Consider the following 22,451-nt stretch of genomic DNA (forward strand, 5'->3'; position numbering starts at 1 on the left):
TTGCAAATAAAATAAAATATATAATACTAATTTATACTAATTTTTTAGTATCAACAAACTAAATAAAATAAATACAAAATATATGTTGTATGTTAAGACTTAATTTAAGTTATAAAATATATAAAAATAATTTTAAATATAAACTATCATTATTACTTGCAAATATATGGTCAACTTTAACTTTTAATTATAAAATATTTTTTTTAACAAATTTGACATAAGTCAAATTTTAAGTATGAGAATATGACCTGACATTTGACTCAAAAATATAGATTTGTGATATTTTATCTTTTTAATAATATTATGCATATAGAAAAATTTTTTGCAATGTAAACTGTAAATTGCTCATTCTCCAAAAAGAATAAAAGTCTAGTCACATATAATTCTTTCTTTCAAATGTTGTAGCCAAATAAATATCATATTATATCACATGCTGAAAATGCATCTACAATTAAAATAATTTTTAATTTTATCAACAATTTAAAATTTTTTAATGAATCACTATTATTACATATAATAGTTGTTAAACAATCGTTATCCTTGTGTATGTTATAAGTCTCAGAACTTTTAAAAATTTTATTATAAATTAATTTTAAGTTTAATTATTTATTTATAATTTTAATTTTAGAAATCTCTTTATTAAAGATAATTAAAATTTTGATTAACTGAATTTAAAATAAATTAAAATTCTTATTTAATTTTATAATTATTGAAATATTTTTTATATTTAAATTATAAAATTTAGTAATTATAAAATAATAAAAATTTTATATGATTTAATTTAAATAATTGATAATTTGAAATTCAATACTTTAATCTTTATAAATAAAGAAAATTAGTTACATTATCTTATATTTTAAATTAAAATACTTAATTAAAAATTAATTAGTAAATTAATAATTAAATAATATCTTTAAAGTAATTTTTTAAAAATAAATTAAATTTTAATTAATTTCAATATTCCCAAATTTTATTAAAATTACCCGAACCTCAATTTACCAAAAGTATTCCTAATTTCAAAGTGGCCAAATCAAACCCTAACCTTAAAAAAATAAAATATAAAACCCTAAGTCCCTTGTACCCAACCCTCACCGCCACTCCACATCGCCACTTCCTGACCCGGCCCCATCCCCTTTAGAAAGAAATAGGGAAAGAAAAAGGAAAAAGAAATGGGAAAGAAACGCAAAACAGAGAGGGACAGAAAAGAGTGAGGGCTGCGACGGGGGAAGAGGGAAGAAGAGAGGAAAAGCCGCGCCGCCGCCACGGTTCCGAGGAGCTGCTGCGCGAGGAGCCCTGGTCCGTTCACGAGCCGCTGTCATGCACGAGAAGAGGAGAGAGATTGGGCAGAGAGAGAGACGTGAGGATGAAGAAGGGATTCGCGTTGCCAGCTGTGCCGCCACCGCCGCGGAGGGTCGCCGTCGTCGTGCTGGTCTCTAAGACTATCCACGTCGCCGTTGCCTTGAGCCAGTCGATGGTGAGGCCGTCGCTATCGCTGAAAGGGGGATTTGTAAAGGGAACCGCGACGGGAAGAAGAGGAAGCTACCTCTATCGCTGCCGTGGAAAACCACGAGCCCGCCGCCATCATCGTTGTGAGTGGTGTCACTGTTCTATGCCGCCGCGTCCTACCACCGCTGCTGTTGAACCACCGTCACTATGAGGAATAGAACACGCAAATAGGATAGAGAATAGGAAGCCTGGTGGGAGCTCCATCACTGCCCAGCCATTGCCGTCGCTGTGGGTTGTGTTGCCGAGCTTCTGTCATCGGGATCCACTGTTGGTAAGAGCGTTCTTTCCTCTAATTTCCATTTCTTTTAATTTCCGAGAATATTGTTGTTATTGATTTTGTTACAGTTGTGTCGTTGTGTCTCAAGTCATCGAAAATCCACCACCGGAGCTTCTGGTAACCGCCGTCACTAGAGATAGCTACCGCCTGATCGATTCAGATAGTCACTGCTACTTTGTTTCTTGTGGTGAGATTATTTGATTCTATTTCAATTTACGATAATACTCCATTACTAATTTTGTTCTATTTCTGCTTAATATCAATTCCGCGTTAAATTTCAATTTATGTCAGAAAAGTGTTGTTGATGTGATTCTTGATGCCACTGCTGTAAATTGAAAATAAACAAAAGAGGATTTAATGCGTTCACCTACTGAGCTCAGATTAAATTAAGGTAGGGATTTTTCTTAAAATCTATTTTATATTACAGAGTTGTTATAAATAGATATTGATATAAAAAGATATAATTTTGTCATTATATTTGTTTTGTGAATGTGATGGTTTGTTAGACTGAATCATTGGTTGCTTGATTGTGTGAGTGGTGTATGGTTGTTGATAAGAAATTGATTTGAAATGTTACTTACTTGATTATTATAAAAAGTGGATTTCTTTGGTTTTGGAATTTATTTGGTAATGTAAATGAATCTATTTTTGAAAAAGATTTGAGATATGAAAACAAATTGATTCTGGAAGTGGTTTGATTTTGAGTTAGTCTAATTTTATAACTGATTTAATATTTGAGTTGTTTGATTTTAAAAAGAGTTTTATTATTGGAATTGGTTCGATTTGAAAATAATTTGATATTGGAACTAGTTGAATTTTGGAAAATGATTGAGATTTGAAAATAGTTGAGAAAAAGTTTGAGAAATGTTTGGATGGGACTCGAAAAAGGTGGCAGAATCCGAGTTTTAGAGGAGATATTGCCGAAATTTTATAAAATTAGAAGTTTCGTTTGAAGTAGTTATTTTAAAAGGTTTAATTTTAAACATTATATGGTTTAAGATTACTTTATTTATCAAAGGAAGAGTTATGTTTTGGATTGGGATTGTTAGTGAACGGAATGGAAAGAAAGATGATGAGGATTTTCTTTAAAATACGATTTTGAATGAATTTGGAAATGAGATATGGATTGATGAATGATAATGATGTTAAGAATGACTTAGACTTTGATGAATGTTGAGTGGGTTATTCATATGGCTTATGAATTTGAATTATATGAGACACAAGTTTCTTGGGTAAAGTACCGTGGCTTGCCACCATGTGTACCAGGTTAAAACTCGATACTCTGTTGACCCTACGGTGTAAGGGTGACCGAAAACTTATAAATTCCTGAGAATGGTACCCCCATATATATATATATATATATATATATATATATATATATATATATATATGAGAAAAAGCTATGCATAGACTCATGGGGATGCGCGTGGGGGGACAGTCTAAGGTTTTTGGACTTGTCGAGTTGGCTGGATAACCGACAGATGAGCTATTAGCCATAGGGCAGGCATGCATCATATGCATTTGTATGCTTTGCTTGGGTTTGAACTTGTTTTGGTTTGCCTAATTGTTAAATTGTTCTTAACTGCTACCTGAACTATTTGCTGTAACTGCTACCTAAACCTGTGCTTTCCTTGTCTGTCTTGCCTGTGTTTGTCTTGGTGTGATATATTTGAGAATGAACTTTGGTGCTGAATTGATAATTGTGTTGATTGATTGCGTGGTTGGTTTCTGATTGAAAATTTCTTATAAGAAAAGAAAGGTTTTTGGATTTCTGAAAGATTAAACATTGTTTCTTTGAAAAGGTTTTGAACGATTAGCTATTAGTTTTTAAAAGGATTCTTAAGGCAATGATAATCACTGAGCTTGAAAATAGTTTTCATATTAAATATCTTTTTATGACAATTCTTAAACTCCGTGGTGAGGCCGTGTGGTTAGGTTCTCACCCCCTATAGCTTTATCTTGTCGGGAGACGGGTGAAAAAGCTCACAAAGGGTTGTATTGCGTTTCGCTTAGTCGAAAATGCTGTTTAGTTTTTATTTATTTATCCCTCGCCATCAAAATTATATTATGTAAGAGGGATAGGAGTTGTATGATTTGTATGTATATAATATGTATAAGTTACTTGAGTAGAAAGGTTTGTATATGTATATGTTTGTTGTTTGTTTTATATAAAAAGTATTCTTTTTCCAGTTTTCAAAGGGAACAAGGATATGATTTCGAGACAAAAGTTCATATTTTATTATTAAATATATGAAGTCGTCGTAATACTTTTTGCTATCAGAGTAGCACAGCCAGAAGCGTGAAATTTTGATAGTGAGAGTGTTACATATGTTAGAACGGTTTAGTTTTAAGCAACTTATTTAAGTTTAACGTTGTGTATTTAACTTTTATTACCTCACTTCATTTTAATATAAAAAAATTTAAAATTATTTTTTTGTAATATTTATTTTATGAATTTATTACTACTAATACATTGATCATTTTTTTTGAATAAGTGGTCAATAAAAATTTAATATAATAGGTATTCACGATATATACACTAATAGTGATTAAAGAATACCTATGGATATGTATTTAATATATATTTATTTTTACTGATTATTTTTAATTTGTCATCTTATTGAAAGTGAAGCACGCAATGACTAATATTAGTTATTACCTTTATTAGTTAATTAAGAAATATCAGAAATAATGTTGAATAATCAAATTAATTAGATACTTATTTCAATTTTTATTTATGTTTCTGGTAGAGCTAGTATTATTCATCAAGTGAAATAATAAATTTTAGAAAATCTTTAAAATTTATGTGAAACTATATTTCATCAATTTGAGTTCATTTAAATTAAAGAATAACTAGTTATCGTACTTCATAGTGTATATCATAGTTATAGACTCAAAAAAATATTGAAAGGGCCATTAAAAAAGTAATGTATATTAAAAAGGTTTAATTAGAAAAAAAAAGCACGTGACAACTTTCAATATATATAATCTCTTGGTAATAAAATATAGTTTCACCAGTGAAAATCATAAAAAAATTATAATTACAAAGAGATTTAATATTATATATAAAAAATAAAATTAAATAAAATATAATCTTGAGATTATATTAGAATACAAAAAGAATATACTGTAGTATATGAAAAGTGAAAATAAAAGAATATATGATAAATTTCTCTTTTAAAAAATTATGTAATTATAAAATAAAATTTTTTAATGTAATTGATGTAAATTAATAAATATATAAATAAATAATGTGAGCAAATAAAGCTTTACATGATATTGTATTGTGAAATTTTAATACTAGTGAATTTTAGTAAACAAATTCGTAATATAATATGTGAAAAAGTATTTATTCAATTGCTCCATAATATATTACACTAAAAGTAGATAAAATTTTAATAGAATTCGATTAATATTACACTGCATAAGATATATTACATTTACAGTTAGCTTTGTTTTAAGAAAAATGTTAGAGAATCATCATAATTTATTATTTTTGCTATCAATTAGTTATTAATATTTAAAAATATATAATAAAATATATTAATAAATTATTAAACTAAAAGAACTATACTAAAAAAAAATTAAATTAATAATTAAATAATAGTAAAAAATAATAAATTTTAATAATCCTTAACATTTCTCTTGTTTTAATACCTTTTAAATGATTTTTGAGATATCAACAAAAAGTGTTACATTTTTTAAGAATATAATATTTTTTTTGTTGTCTACTTAAGAATATAAATTGTACTATGGAACCCACTGATATAGTCTATTATTAGTAGCAATTACAAAATGTAATCAAAGAAATAAGGAACCAAAGAGAAAACATAATAATAATAAATTTCAACAAATAAATAGGAACTAATTAAAAAGTTCTATTAAACCATAATAAATCAACTAAAATATAGAAATCCTTACTCTTTATGAAATTATCTTATTTCTTAGCTGTGTCGGAAGTTTTCTCAACTTTTGATATATATTATTTATCAACTTTATATAAAATCTGCTTGTTTACCATAAACATAACACAAAACATAGAAATTCTTACTACTTGAACATAGAAATTTCGAGACACAAAAAATTTAACTTAATATATGACCTAACTAAAATAAACACGAAAAATGAGCTAATTATTTCTAAAATTATGCATAAATAAAAATGAAATATCTAAAAATAACAATAAATCAGATTTAACCAAATTCGAACTTTTTTTATGTTTAAATTGTTTTAGAAAATGGAACCAAGACTTTAATTGTTTAATTTATTTTGCAAAACAATTATCCGTTATTAGAGAGAATCTGAAAATTGATGAAATCTAAAAAAAAAAAAAAACATTACTTGAGAAACGATTAAGATAAAGAAAGACAACAGGGTACAAACAAGAATTTTCTTGAAAAAAAAAATCAAAGGAAGAGTGGCAAAATTACGAAGAGAGAGTAGCGAAATAAGAGATCTTGATCCAATATTTGGATGAAAACATGAAAGGTTAGGGTTAGAGAAGGTCTCAACTACTCAATAGCGCTGATATTTGGTTTCAGTTTAATTTTATTTTTAATTTTATAAAATATTACATAAATATTTATGAAATTATATATTATAAAAATTTATTTAAAATTTAATATAAAATTTATTATTCTAATATTTAATATTAATTTAAATTTTATATTATTTTAATTATTTTAAATAATTTAAATTAAATTGTAAAAATTATTAAAATAAAAATTATAGAATTACACAATTAATAATTATATATTATATTTAAAAAATATTACATATTAATAAAAATAGACTTAAAAATATTATCTAACTATTATTTAATTAAGCGTAATAACAATAAAAAAACAAATTACATGATTGAGACATTACATATTTTAGTTCATTGGATTTGAAAATAAAATTAATAAAAATTAAAATTTTATTATGTGAAAATTAAAAATTTTGTTTGTATTGAGAGTGAAATTAAAATTTTATAAATAACTAAAAAAAATTACAATAAATTAAATTGATTGGAATATATTTTTTTTATTAAATTAATAAAAAATAATAAAATACAAGAATACAGTTGAGTACATCTTATTTATTTTTATTAAGTCTTTTTCACAATATTATAGTAACAACGCCAAATATTCGTTTAAAAGGTTATATAAAGAGTAAAAGTTGTTTTTGTTCTCTAACTATTTACTCAATGGACATTACACCTTTTAATAATTATAAAATAATTCCATTAGATAATCAAGAAGGGCTACTAATTTTTATCGGGATGGACTCTAGAGCCTATTTTAAAAAAAATATCTAATCATTTATAGTAAACCTAATTTACTCCCAATTACCACTAGTAAACATAAGAAACCCTATATTTCATCGTTCAAGTCCGGCCTCATCCTCCAACTCCGACGCTACCCCTTTCCGACCTTCCTTCTCCATTAGAAGACACATTCATTTAAAAGACGCATCCACAAAAAAATCTCTATTAGAAGACACATGTATAAAAAGACACTCTCTAAAAACACATGCATAAAAAGACACCTCTATTAAAAGAACATTCATAACCCACATCAATGAATGATGTATTTGTTCTTTCTTCTCCAAATATACGTTCCATCGACAAAGTCGTCGAAGGATGCAGGATTTATGTTCATGGCTTCAGGATGACGTCGAGTGATACACGTTCGATGACAATCGGGTGATAGAACACGCATGAGTTTTTGCAATAACAGGTTTCACCGTCACAAAACGGCGGCACACTAATGAACTGGCGACGCAGTGGTTATTGCGGCTAGAACAGCAGCGCATCGTAGCGGCGGCGAATCGGCACCTGAGTCACAAGCTCGGCGTACTTAACCTTTCAAGGGAGAGCTAGGATGCTGAAGCCATTGTTACATAGCATGGCATAACTGAGTATCAGGCGTATGAAAGCAAGCTGCACCGATTCGGAAGTATTAATATGTTGACCAGAACGATAATCTAGATGGAATGCGAACGAGAGCGAGGTCATCCTCTCCATGTCGCAAGAAAACAAAGGGGCGAAACCTTGAAGGTCATGAATAACTACCATGCCATTGTTGAAGAGATCAAGTTGCATGATCTCCACCCATCCGAAAGAAGATGCCGCAATGATAAGAGGAAGACGGACGCTGATTACAGTGACTTTGGGGGCGGTTACTCAACACAATCCTTATTATTCAAATTTCTTATTAATGTCATTTTTTGAAATTTAAATTTATTAAAATAATTTAAAATTATTAATTGAGTTGTCAAAAGTTGACAGTTTGACTCTTGGTACCCAATACTTTTTCATTATAAAAACACAAATCAATCCCACTCATCTCTGTATTTGTTCAATCCAGTCCTTACAACCGGTTGGCAGTAGCAAGTCCCACACTGACGTGTTAGGTAACGTGTCTACGTAATTTTGTCTCCTTCCTAACATGCACAAACCACCTCATAAATCTCTCAACCGTCTAGCGTGATTCCTCCTCCACTTCTTCCGATCCCTCTCCACCACCGCTTCCTCCCTCTCTCTCTGAAACACTATCTCTCCCTCTTCCTCTCCTCCCTCTTTGCCACTGCCTCCCTCATCTCTAAAACCCTAACCCCAACACTTCTAATCTGCCTCACCTGCTCTCCAGGATCATCATAAAAATCATCACCACCACAATCACACTCTTCCTCATCCTCATCACACTCATCATCATCATCAATAATATCATCATCAGAACTGAAAATCCAAAGTTCTGCAATGAAATCATAGAATTAGAACCATTTCTCGCAGTCAAGGAAGATGAAGGAATATTGATACGTGCTTCAAGTGTTCGTGATACGAATAGTTCATGTGTTATTTAGAAGATAGTAGCTTATATTTTATGAATATTTTAATTTAATTTGATATATTTTTATTTTTTTATTTAATTACTAGATTGGGTTTTATGTTTATGGAATTTAGGGTTTTCTTTGTTTTAACCTAATAAGAGGTTATAAATACCTCCTTAGCTATTGTAGTCGTAGTAGAGAATGATTTAGAGGTTTGAAAACCCTTTTTGGTTTCGTGATGAAACCATGGTGTGGACAATTGAGGTTGAGGAGTCCCTCTCTTGTTGCATCAGAAAATTGGGTAGAAGGTTGAGGAGTCCCTTCGATTTAATTCCCAAACTATGGCATTGACAAGTTAGGTTGAGGAGTCTCTTTCTTGTTGTGTCAAGAAATTCGGTAGAAAGTAGAATGATTCTCTTTGTATTCAATTTCAATCTATCCTTTTTGTTTTTATTTCAATTTTAATGTATCTTTTTTATTCAATTTCAATTCTTGTCTTGTTTATCTTTTTATTTTTTTATAAGAAGATAAGGATTCAAACTGAATAAAAAGATACATTGAAATTGAAATAGAAACAAAAAGGATAGATTGAAATTGAAAACAAAGAGAATCACTCTACTTTCTTCCCAATTTATTGACACAACAAGAAAGGGACTCCTCAACCTAACTTGTCAACGCCATAGTGTGGGAATCGAATCGAAGAGACTCCTCAATCCTCTACCCAATTTTTTGATGCAACAAGAGAGGGACTCCTTAACCTCAATTGTCCACATCATGGTTTCATCACGAAACCAAAAAAGGAGTTTTCTATAAACTCCGTTAAATTAGTAAATAATTATTTGATAAATTAATTCTTAATAAAAAAATTAGAAATATGAATACTATATCAAATTAGGATAGAGCTATCGAAACAAGAATTTTGACACTAATTTCGAAGAAAACAGTCCAAGATTGGACCAAACAAGACGAACCGGTTGAATCGGGCCTAAACCGGGCTCATGGGCCCAACTGACCCAGCAATTAAAATGAACCCAGCCTTCTCATCTTCCCCAATTCAGCAATATACAACGCTGAAACAAATAGGGGGGGAAGGACAAGAGAAGCTTGCCAAAAACCCTTACGGTAATTCAAAACGCCGTAACTCCTCCATCTGAGCTCCGATCGCCGCACCGTTTGCGGCCACGCGTCAACCGCGTCGAGCTTTATGTTTCTACGGCAACAATTTCATAGGTAATCCATTAATCACTCTCAGCCACTCCTTTTCCCCAATTTTCGAAAATATTGTAGGGGTATTGAATTTCTTTGTTTTTTGATGTTTTGGGATCCAATTAGCTTGAGAAAAACGTTCATTCTTACTTATATAAAGCTTGGGTAAGGTGAGGATACCATAAATTCGATTTAAATTACTGAATTTATGTTTTGAGTATTAAATTGGGTATATATGTGTTATGAATGTGTATTAGGTTATGAATAAATAATTGGAGTTTGAAATTTTGGACGTTGAAATTTTGGTGGAGGTTGGGCATTAGTATTTTGATTGAGCTTTGGGGCTGTGTTTGTGTTGGGTAAATTGCTTTGGTCGCTACGTGGGAATCGGCCAAGGTATGGTTTAGGTTTCTTGCATTTAATATATAATGTTCTGTGAAAACTTAGGCTAAATGACCGTAGGATAAGTTGGAATGCATGTGTATATATGTATTGTTAGTATCTTGAGAGAAAACATGTTTAGCTTGGTGCTGGTTGATTAATTGATGATTTGGAGAATTATGGACTTGAGGTATGTTTATGATGCTAGTTGTTGGGATGATAAGGAAGGCTATATTATGTTATAGGTCTAGGATTTGTAGACTATGGTTTTTGGTTGGTTTTGGTTTATGGATTTGAATATTGTAAGTGCATTATTATTAATTTGAGGTAGGTTTATTATACTAATTATTAAAATGATGAGAAAGGGGTATATTATATTGAAGAATGCAGGTTTAGTGGTGAAAGGAAGGGAGTTTTTGAATGAAAATTGAGGTTTGGGAATTTTTGCAAAAGTTTGTTTTTGGCCAAAATTCGGCAAGATATGACTTGGCCCACACACACGTGTGGCATGGGTTTTTGGCGATGCGTACGCCCGCGAGCTACATTTTTACATTCCCACGCGTACGCGTGGCCTCTATTTCAGCAAACATGATTTTTAGAATTTTAAACCACCCTATAAGCTTATAAACCTCTATTTTCATTCCTCCAGTCATTAATAATAGTATTAAACCTGATAATTAGATGAAGTTAGGAAATGGGGATAACTTGGAGGTGAAGTAAAGCTGAAAAGTGATGAATTGATTATGAAATGTTACGGATGATCATCTATAATACTTGGCTTGATAATCAAATCAATGATCATGTATTATACATGGCTTGAATGATTAAATGATCTGAGATACGAGATTCCCTGGATAAAGTACCGTGGCTTGCCACCACGTGTACCTGGTTGAAAACTCGATACTCTATTGACCCTATGACGTAAGGGTGACCGGGCACTTATAAATTTCCAGGAATGGTACCCCCATTGAGCGATTTGTTATATGTATGAGAAAAAGCTATGCATAGACTCATGGGGATGCACGTCAGGGGACAGCCCAATGGTTTAGCAAACCGTACTTGTCAGGTTGGCTGTATAACCGACAGATGAGCTCATTAGCCATAGGACAGGCATGCATCATGTGCATATTACTTAATTTACTTGTTTGTGCTCTAACTGGGTTTGCCTAAGTGCATTTACTATGTTAAGTGTATATTTGCTACTTGCAGTACTTGTAATCTTCTTGTGTTTTCTTTTATCAGTTTATTTGTCTGTGAAATGCTGACGGAGATGGAGGTATAGATGAATGGCAGTATGAGACTTAGATTTAAGATTAAGTTAGGTTTAGATACTCTTAGAAAACCACCTTTATAGCTTCTGTTTAATACTTTAAGCTCTATAATCTGAGTGTCGGCGTTCTAGGATTGCCTCTGGTATTCCCAAGACCTTATATATTATGTGTGTGGCACATTTACCATACTAAGAACCTCTGGTTCTCACCCCATACTATATTGTTGTTTTTTAGATGCAAGTCGAGAGGCATCTCGTTAGGCGTATGGACTCCTGAAGTGAAGTGATTACTGGGTTATTTTGTTGTACAGTGATGTATATATATGTACTTAGCTTTCTCTCTGCATAATTTGTTCTTTTTGATCCTCTTAGAGGTTTATGGAGAGACAGGATTTTGTTTATGTACATTTGGGTTTTGGATATATATTTTACATATATATATATATATATATATATATATATATATATATATATATATATATATGTAAATATTCTCCGGCCAGCCTTGACTTCGTGGACTGAGTTAGGAGCTTGTTATTTTGTATCTTTGGCACTCTACTCCTACTTTTATTATATTATGTTTGATAGTTATAGTTTTCTTAGCACGCAAGTTAACTCTTTTCCTGAGCATTGCGCTTTTATTTTGTGATTTTTATTTCCTCTATTCTTCAAGGCTCCTAGTATGTTATAATCTTTCTGCTATTATATGTACACATTTTATTTTAGAGGTCGTAATACCATACCACCTCTGTTTTACAACTTAAGCATAAAACTCAGTGTGGTAGGGTATTACATTATGGTATCAGAGCAGTTCGTTTCTATAGAGCCTGAAAGACGGACTGATTATGCTTTTGTGCATTCTCTGTATATGTGTTTATCTGCTATTAGGATATCTGACTGATATATATGGCATAAACGTTTGTGAGCATGCATTTGGAACTTAAAGCATTGGACCTGCGATATTGAGACCGATCAACTTAATATCACTTGTTTGGTGTATAGATGGACCAGATGTCGACTCGCGGACGCGGTCGCGGGTGAGGTAGAGGTAGGATAGGCACCGTTACTCCTGGCCTGGCAGGGAATTATCCAGTAGACTTCATGGCTGCCCTGGGAAATATGGCTGCCGCTATGCAGGCGACAACCAAGGCATTGGATAATCAGATAAACTAGGGTAATCACGGGAACAATAATGATGAGAACGGCCCTATGACGCTTGCAACATTTTTGAAAGTTCACCCACCGACCTTCAGGGGAACCTCAAATCCCACTGATGCAGATAATTGGATTCAGGCTATGGAACGGGCGTTGCAGGCTCAACAGGTTCCTGAAGAGCAATGGGTTGAATTTGGAACTTATCAGCTACAAGGTGAGGCTCAGTATTGGTGACAGGGAACATGACGTATCCTGCAGCCAGATGGTGCTGCGATTCCTTGGGAGGTTTTCTGGACAGAGTTCTATAAGAAATACTTTCCTAATTCAGTCAGAAATGCCAAGGAACTTGAATTGATGCAATTAAAATAGAGCCAAATGACTGTTACTGAGTATACTAGCAGGTTTGAGGAGTTATGTCGCTTTTCTCGTATCTATCAAGGTGCGCCTGAAGATTTTGCGGAGTAGAAATGTATTAAATATGAGGGAAGTCTTCGGAGCGATATTCTGAGCTTCGTTGCTCCAATGGAGATCAGAGTATTTTCTGAATTGGTGAATAAGAGTAGGGTGGCTGAAGAATGTGTGAGAAAGGCGGCAGCAGAGAAAGGAAGTTTGAGGATGCCTTTTCAGAGGACTTCAAGGAAGAACTTTGCTCCGAGAGGTAGGAATTTCAAGCGTGGAGGCTTTATCCCGCAGCAGAATCAAGCCTAGGGCAATTACAGGAGACCAAATGCTAATGTTAATCAGGGAAGAAGGTTTGGAAAGCATCCACAACAGGATTTAAACTGTCAGAGGTGCGAGAAGTATCATCCTGGAGTTCCGTGCAGATCAGGACTTGGGTTATGCTATTTTTGTGGACAGCCCAGACACTTGGCCAATAATTGCTCGGAGAAGAAGAAGTATGAGACTAGTAAGGTACAGCAGCCGGGGAGAGTGTACACCACTTCTGCAGTAGGTGCTGAGGGATCTGAGACACTGACTATAGGTAACTGTGAAATGACTGGTAAAATCTTAAATGCTTTATTTGATTCGGGAGCAACTCATTCATTTATTGCATTTGAAAAGGCTAATGAATTAGGATTGATGATAGTGGTTTTAGGTTATGATTTAAAAGTTTATAATGATACTCATGAAGCTATGGTGACTAGGTTAGGATGTCCACAAGTTTCATTTCGAGTACAACAACGTGAATTTGTGCATGATTTACTTTGTTTACCGATGACTAGTCTTGATCTCATCCTGGGATTGGATTGGTTATCCAAGAATCATGTTTTGCTTGATTATTCTGAGAAGTCTTGTATAGTTTATGTCGGAAGGGTTGAAAGCACTGGTTGTGGTGAATAGTTACTATTTGAACTCTATGATAGTAAACTGTTCTGGAACTGAATGTTAGGGTATTATGTTATTAACTGCGGGAGTATCAGGTGATGATCAAAGTTTAGTGTAGATCCCGGCTATATGTGAATTTCCAAACGTGTTTCCGAATGATATTAATGAATTTCTACCTAACTGGGAGGTTGAATTCGCAATTGAGTTGGTGCCTGGAGTTGGTCCAATTTCGATTACTCCTTACAGGATGTCACCTTTAGAAATGGTTGAACTGAAAGCTCAGCTGGAAGATCTGTTGGGTAAGTACTTTATTCGACCAAGTGTTTCTCCGTGGGGAGCGCTAATGTTACTGGTAAAGAAGAAGGACGGAAGTATGCGCTTGTGTGTCGACTATCAACAATTGAATAAGATTACTGTGAAGAATAAATATCTGCTACCTAGAATCGACAACCTAATGGATCAGTTACAAGGTGCCGGTGTGTTTTCTAAGATTGATTTACGATCCAGGTATCATCAGATATGGGTTAGAAATGAAGATATTCTGAAAACCGCTTTTAGGATGCGTTATGGTCATTATGAGTATATGGTGATGTCTTTCGGGTTAACCAATGCTCCGGCAATATTCATAGATTATATGAACAGGATTTTTTGGCCGTACCTAGAGAAGTTTGTCATTGTCTTCATTGATGATATTCTTGTTTACTCTAAGACTGAGGAAGAGCATGCTAATCACTTGCGAACTGTGCTACAAATTCTGAGAGACAGGAAGTTGTATGCTAAAGTTATCTAAATGCGAGTTCTGGAAGAGTGAGGTGAAGTTTCTCAGTCACGTAGTGAGCAAGCAGGGAATAGCTGTTGATCTTACTAAGGTGGAAGCAGTAATAAATTGGGAGCGACTAACTTCAGTGACAGAGATCTGGAGTTTCCTAGGTTTGGCGGGGTATTATCGGAGATTCATTAAGGGATTTTCACAGCTCGCCTTACCTTTAACTAAGCTTACTAGGAAGGATACGCCTTTTGTCTGGACTCCGGAGTGCAAAGAGAGTTTTCAAGCATTAAAGCAAAGGTTGACTACTGTATCTGTGTTGGTATTGCCTGAGCCACGTGAATCATTTAAAGTGTACTGTGATGCATCATTGAAGGGTTTGGGGTGCGTTCTGATGCAGCACTGAAATGTTGTAGCATACGCCTCACGGTAATTAAGGCCGCATGAAATGAACTACCCGACTCACGATTTAGAACTTGCTACTGTTGTGTTTGACCTGAAGATCTGGAGGCACTATCTCTATGACGTTAAGTTTCATGTTTTCTTAGACCATAAGAGTTTGAAATATCTCTTTGAGCAGAAAGAGTTGAATATGCGTCAGAAGAGGTGGATGGAGCTTTTGAAAGATTATGATTTCGAATTGAATTACCATTCAGGAAAAGCGAACGTTGTGGTAGATGCCTTGAGTCGGAAGTCTTTATATGCAGCTTGGATGATACTACGGGAAGAAGAGTTACTAAAGGCATTTCAAGGTTTGAAACTAGGAGTTAGCGAAGAATCTAGAATTCTGTGTTTGAGTCAGTTGCAAATTTCAAGTGATTTTAAATCAGAACTTCTGAAGGCTCATCAATATGGTGAAGCATTACATAAAGTATTACTGGAAATTGAACAAGGAAAGCAGTAGAGAGTGTCAGAAGGTAAGGAAGGTTTATGGAGGTTTAAGAACCGGATTGTTGTGCCAGATGTCGGTGACCTGCGACAAAGTATCTTGAAGGAAGCTCATAAGAGCGGGTTTTCAATTCATCCAAGAAGCACCAAAATGTACCAAGATCTGAAAGCGCAAGAATGATGTGGCATTGTATGTATCTAAATGTTTAACATGTCAGAAGGTTAAAATCGAACATCAGAGACCATCAGAAACCCTCCAGCCTTTAGAGATTCCACAATAAAAATGGGAGAGTATCGCAATGGATTTCGTGACAAGTTTACCTAGTACTCGGACTGGTTATGATGCTATTTGGGTGGTTGTGGACCGACTGACAAAATTAGCTCACTTTCTTCCCATCTGAATAAGTTGTACAATAGAAGAATTGGCTCGAATGTACATCAAAGAAATTGTTAGATTGCATGGCGTGCCTTCTACCATTATATCTGACAGGGATCCTTGTTTCACATCAAGGTTCTGGGAGCCTTTCAACGTGCATTTGGGACTCAATTAAGTTTGAGTACTGCATACCACCCTCAAATAGATGGCCAATCAGAGAGAACTATCCAGACCTTGGAGGATATGCTAAGGGCTTATGTTTTAGACCAGCTAGCAAGCTGGGATCGGTATATGCCATTAGTGGAGTTTGCTTATAATAATAGCTACCATGCGAACATCGGAATGGCTCCATATGAAGTTTTGTATGGCAGAAAATGTCAATCTCTGTTATGTTGGTATGAAACTGGAGAAATGAGCTTATTAGGGCCTGAGATGATAGTTGAAACTATTGAGCAGATAAAGAAGATTTGTAGCTGAATGTTTATAGCCCAAAGCCATCAGAAGAGCTATGCTGATCAAAGGAAAAAGCCTTTGAAATTTGAAGAGGGGGAGCATGTCTTTCTGAAGGTTACACCAATCACTGGAGTGGGAAGAGCCATTAAGACTAAGAAACTGAATCCCCGTTATATTGGACCGTTTGAGATCCTAAAAAGAATTGGGCCGGTGGCTTATAGAATTGCCTTACCGCCGTATCTTTCGAACTTGCACGACGTGTTTCATGTGTCACAGCAATTAAAATGAACCCAGCCTTCTCATCTTCCCCAATTCAGCAATATACAACGCTGAAACAAATAGAGGGGAAGGAGAAGAGAAGCTTGCCGAAAACCCTTACGGTAATTCAAAACGTCGTAACTCCTCCGTCCGAACTCCGATCATCGCACCGTTTGTGGCCACGCGTCCACCGTGTCGAGCTCTATGTTTCTACTAAAACAATTTCATAGGTAAGCCATTAATCACTCCCAGCCACACCTTCCCCCAATTTTAGAAAATATTGTAGGGGTATTGAATTTCTTTACTTTTTGATATTTTAGGATCTAATTAGCTTGAGAAAAATATTCACTCTTGCTTATATGAAGCTTGGGTATGGTGAGGATACCATAAATTCGATTTAAATTACTAAATTTATGTTTTGAGTATTAAAATTGGGTATATATGTGTTATGAATGTGTATTAGTTTGTGAATAAATAATTGGAGCTTGAAATTTTGGATGTTAGAATTTTGGTGAAGGCTGGGCATTAGTATTTTGATTGAGCTTTGGGGATGTATTTGTGTTGGGTGAATTTCTTTGGTTGCTACGTGGGAATCGGTCAAGGTATGGTTTAGGTTTCTTACATTTAATATATAATGTTCTATGAAAACTTAGGCTTGATGACCGTAGGATAAGTTGGAATGCATGTGTATATATGGATTGTTAGTATCTTGCGAGAAAACATGTTTGGCTTAGTGCTGGTTGATTAATTGATGATTTGAAGAAGTATGGACTTGAGGTATGTTTATGATGGTGGTTGTTAGAATGATAAGGAAGGCTATATTGTGTTATAGGTCTAGGATTTGTAAACTATGGTTTTTGGTTGGTTTTGGTTGATGGATTTGAATATTATAAGTGCATTATTGTTAATTTGAGGTAGGTTTATTATGTTGATTATTACAATGATGAGAAAATGGTATATTGTATTGAAGAATGCGGGTTTAGTGGTGAAAGGAAGGGAGTTTTTGAATGAAAATTGAGGTTTGGGAATTTTTGTAAAAGTTGGTTTTTGGCCGAACTTCGGCGAGGCATAACTTGGCTTTCGAACCCTCAATTTGCTCCCAACTTGTTTTAAAGTAAAAGTTGGGTTCGTGAAGTTTATGCCATTCAAAGGACGAGAGAAAAATATTAGAAAAATATTTTAAATCGAAAAAGTTATGGTTGTTGGAAGATTGTACCTAAAAACTATCTTTTTACAATTCTGCAGCTTTGCTACTGAATTTTTTTTTAAAAACGTACCTCTACGCGTATGCGTGGCCCACACGCACGCGTGGCATGAGTTTTTGGCGATTTGTACGCAACTGGTCCTATGCGTACGCGTAAGGAGCTAGCATGTATGTCCACGCATACGCGTGGCAAGGGGACGCGCGCGCAAGCTGCATTTTACCTTCCTCCGCGGACGCGTGGCCCCTATTTCAGCAAACATGGTTTTTAGAAATTTAAACCACACTTCAATCTTCTAAACCTCTATTTTCATTCATCTAGTAATAAATAATAGTATTAAACATGATAATTAGATGAAGTTAGGAAACGGGGATAACTTGGAGGTGAAGTAAAGCTGAAAAGTGATGAATTGATTATGAAATGTTACGGATGATCATCTATAATACTTGGCTTGATAATCAAATGAATGATCATGTATGATACTTGGCTTGAATGATTAAATGATCTGAGATACGAGATTTTCTGGATAAAGTACCGTGGCTTGCCACCATGTGTACCAGGTTGAAAACTCGATACTCTATTGACCCTACGATTTAAGGGTGACCGAGCACTTATAAATTCCCGGGAATGGTACCCCCATTGAGCGATTTGTTATACATATGAGAAAAAGCTATGCATAAACTCATAGGGATGCACGTCGGGGGACAGTCCAATGGTTTAGCAAACCGGACTTGTTGGGTTGGTTGTATAACCGACAGATGAGCTCATTAACCATAGGACAAGCATGCATCATGTGCATATTACTTGAATTACTTGTTTGTGCTCTAACTGGTTTGCCTAAGTTCATTTACTATGTTAAGTGTATACTTGCTACCTGCAGTACTTGTAACCTTCTTGTGTTTGCTTTTATCTATTTATTTGTCTATGAAATGCTGACGGAGATGGAGGTATAGAAGAATGGCAGTATGGGTCTCAGATTTAAGATTAAGTTAAGTTAGGCTTAGATACTCTTAGATAACCACCTTTTATGGCTTCTGTTTAGTACTTTAAGCTCTATAATCTGAGTGTTGGCATTCTAGAATTGTCTCTGGCATTCCCAAGACCTTATATATTATGAGTGTGGCACCTTTACCATACTGATAACCTCTGGTTCTCACCCCATACTATGTTGTTATTTTTCAGATGCAGGTCGAGAGGCATCTCGTTAGGCATATGGACTCCTGAAGCGAAGTGGTTACTGGGTTATTTTGTTGTACAGTGATGTATATATATGTACTTAGCTTTCTCTCCGCATAACTTGTTCTTTTTGATCCTCTTAGAGGTTTATGGAGAGACAGGATTTTGTTTATGTACATTTGGGTTTTGGATGTGTGTGTGTGTGTGTGTGTAAATATTCTCCGGCCAGCCTTGACTTTGTGGACTATGTTAGGAGCTTGTTATTTTATATTTTTGGCACTCTACTCCTACTTTTATTATCTTATGTTTGATGGTTATAATTTTCTTAGCACGCAAGTTAACTCGTTTCTTGAGCATTGTGCTTTTATTTTGCGATTTTTATTTTCTCTATTCTTCAAGGCTCCTAGTATATTATAATCTTTCTGCTATTATATGTACACATTTTATTTTAGAGGTCGTAATATCACACCATCTCTGTTTTACGACTTAAGCGTAAAGCTCAGTGTGGTAGGGTGTTACATTTTCAAACCTCTAAATCATTCTATGTTATAATTACCCTAGTTTATGAGGTATTTATAGCCTCTTATTAGGTTAAAATATAGAAAACCCTGAACCCATAAACATAAGACCCAATCTAGTAATTGAATAAATAAAATCAAAATACATTAAATTAAATTAAAATATTCTAAAAATATAAATTAATATCTTCTAAATAACACTTGAATTTTTCATATGACGAACATTTGAAGCACGTATCATTCTCCTCCTCTTCAAAAAAGATTCGTCCTCGAATCTTACAGGTGAAAAAATGGTATATGAAAAGGACAATAATTACCAAAAAGATAATTTTTTTCTTTTTTGTATATTTTTTTGCACTGTATGTTTTTTTTTATTTTTTCAAACAATAAATAAAAAATAATGACAAAATAATAATGAAACGCAAACGAAAACAAGAACACAATATAGATTAATAAGAATTAATCTAATACCTGAAATCTAATACCAAATGATAAAGAAATAAAAGATAAACAAAAAGATAATGATTCAAACTAAATAAAAAAACGATACATTAAAATTGAATATAAACAAAAAGGATAGATTGAAATTGAGTACAAAGAGAATCATTCTACTTTCTACTCAATTTCTTGAAGCAACAAGAAAATGACTCCTCAACCTAACTTGTCAACGCCATAGTTTGGAAATTGAATGGAAGGAACTCCTCAACCTTCTACTCAATTCCCTGATACAACAAGAGAAGGACTCCTCAACTTCAATTGTCCATATCATGGTTTTATCACGAAATCAAAAAAAGGAATTTTCAAACCTCTAAATCATTCTATGTTACGATTACCTTAGCTTATGAGGTATTTATAGCCTCTTATTAGGTTAAAATATAGAAAATCCTGAACCCACAAACATAAGACACAATCTAGTAATTAAATAAACAAAATCAAAATACATCAAATTAAATTAAAACATTCTGAAAATATAAACTAATATCTTCTAAATAACACTTGAATTCTTCATATAACGAACATTTGAAGTATGACGTATCAAATATCTTCGAAGACTTCTTTGTGATAAAGAAAATTCATTCTCCCGATGATTGAGATTATCGAACCAATTGAAAGATTGAAACGAGAGAGCTTGGATCTTCTGCTTGATATTAAGGTACTAGTGGCACATGTTCTAGATCTTTATGTAGATGTTGCGCCATGATCACGTGAAAGGAAAGGTGGAAGAATCGCGGTGGTGGTGGAGGGAGTTCACGTGGTCGGCAACATATTTAAACTTCTTCCTGTAAGTCTTGAGCTTAGCGAGAGATTTAGCGGGAGGAAGAGAGAGTTTTAAAGGGAAAGGGAGGGGACAGCAGTGGAAGAGAGGGAGCATGAAAAGCAATGAAGGGATCACGCTAGACGGTTGAGAAATTGAGGAACTAAGGGGCGATTTGTCCCTATTATGAAGGAGACAGCCACATAGACACGTCAGCGTGTGAGCTGCTGCCAACCGATTATAGAGATTGGATTGAACAAATACGAAAATAAGTAGGGATCGATTTGTGTTTTTTATAATTGTTAAGAGACGTAATGTCTATCGAGTGATTAATTAGGGATCGAAAAGGACTTTTACTCTTATACAAATGACAATATTAATTGTTCATTCTTTAAAATAATTATCTCTCTTTATTCATAACGATCTCATTTCAAATATTGTATCCAATTTAAGTTTCATTTTAAATCAGTTCAATTACAATAAATATCAAAAAATATACTCAAAAAATATTCTATTAAAGTTGCTCTTAAAAATTTCTATTAGAAATATTGAGAAAAAATATAAAAGAAAATATATAAATAAATAAAATAAATAAAACAATTAGAAGTGATTATTTTAACTTAGATTATAAATTTAACTATTAAAAATATATTTTATTTTATAAATAAATTAATTATATATTAGTATATAAATAAATTAACTAAATATTTGATTTAATTTATTAAATAAAATATATCTATCATTTTATCATTTATATATTTTAAAATCTATTTTATCAAAATTGTAATCGTTTTTATACTTGCTCTTTTAATTTCTCTTGGCCCTATTCGGTGTAGAAATGGAGTGTTGTATTCACTATTCAGATAATCAGATCACACGCATCCGTAACAATATAGCTGATTCTGGACAAAGCTACAATGTCTTCTCCTTTTTTCTTTTTTTTCCCTTTTTTCCTGTGATATGGACGCTTAACATTTAATTACTTATTTTTAATTTGTGGATTCACGTTTATTTCCTTATTCTAATTTATGGCTATAATGAGCAGACAACCACCGTGCTCATGTCAACTACATAATATTTTAAAGTAAAAAATATTTAAAAATTGAATTTGTGGTTCACAATTTTTACCGAGAAACAATTTCTTAAGCTACGTTTGATTTTAAAAATAAGACAATATAAGATATTAAGAATAAAATATAAAAAAATATAAAAATTAATATTTTTATATTTTATTTGATGATAAATTAAAATAAATTATAAAAATTTAATTTAATTTATTTTTTATTCAAAAAATTAAAAAAAATATAATAATAAAAAATATAATTATAAAAAATTAAAAATAAAATATATTTTTTATTAATGTCTTTCTGTTTTTTATGTCAGAATAAAAATAAAATATACTAATTAAGTATTTTTAGATATAATATCTTTATCTATGTATAACATGATTTTGTATCTGTCTATCCTTATTTCAGTATATTTTGTACTTATAAATAAATGTAGTCTTATTTCACATAAAGTGATAGAACATTTCATTCATGTATTCAAAATATAAAATGGCATAAATAATTAAATATATAAGATATATTTGATAATTTATATTAATTCAAAAATGCTTCAAACAC

The 22,451-nt window shown here is 33.0% G+C and overlaps 1 long non-coding RNA gene across 2 annotated transcripts; it reads left to right on the forward strand.

Moving 5' to 3' along the window:
- The first annotated feature begins 1,098 nt into the window (after positions 1–1,098).
- Positions 1,099–19,270, forward strand: LOC130958188 (uncharacterized). Of its 2 annotated transcripts, none has more exons than XR_009077339.1 (3): positions 1,099–1,777; positions 1,852–2,174; positions 19,060–19,270. It is a non-coding gene; the product is annotated as an uncharacterized LOC130958188 (long non-coding RNA). The 2 variants fall into 2 exon arrangements; XR_009077340.1 differs by lacking the exon at positions 19,060–19,270 and having other exon boundaries at positions 1,852–1,970; positions 2,075–4,174.
- The last annotated feature ends 3,181 nt before the right edge of the window (positions 19,271–22,451 follow it).

The sequence above is a fragment of the Arachis stenosperma genome, chromosome 10, assembly GCF_014773155.1.
Source record: "Arachis stenosperma cultivar V10309 chromosome 10, arast.V10309.gnm1.PFL2, whole genome shotgun sequence".
Classification (NCBI taxonomy): domain Eukaryota; kingdom Viridiplantae; phylum Streptophyta; class Magnoliopsida; order Fabales; family Fabaceae; genus Arachis; species Arachis stenosperma.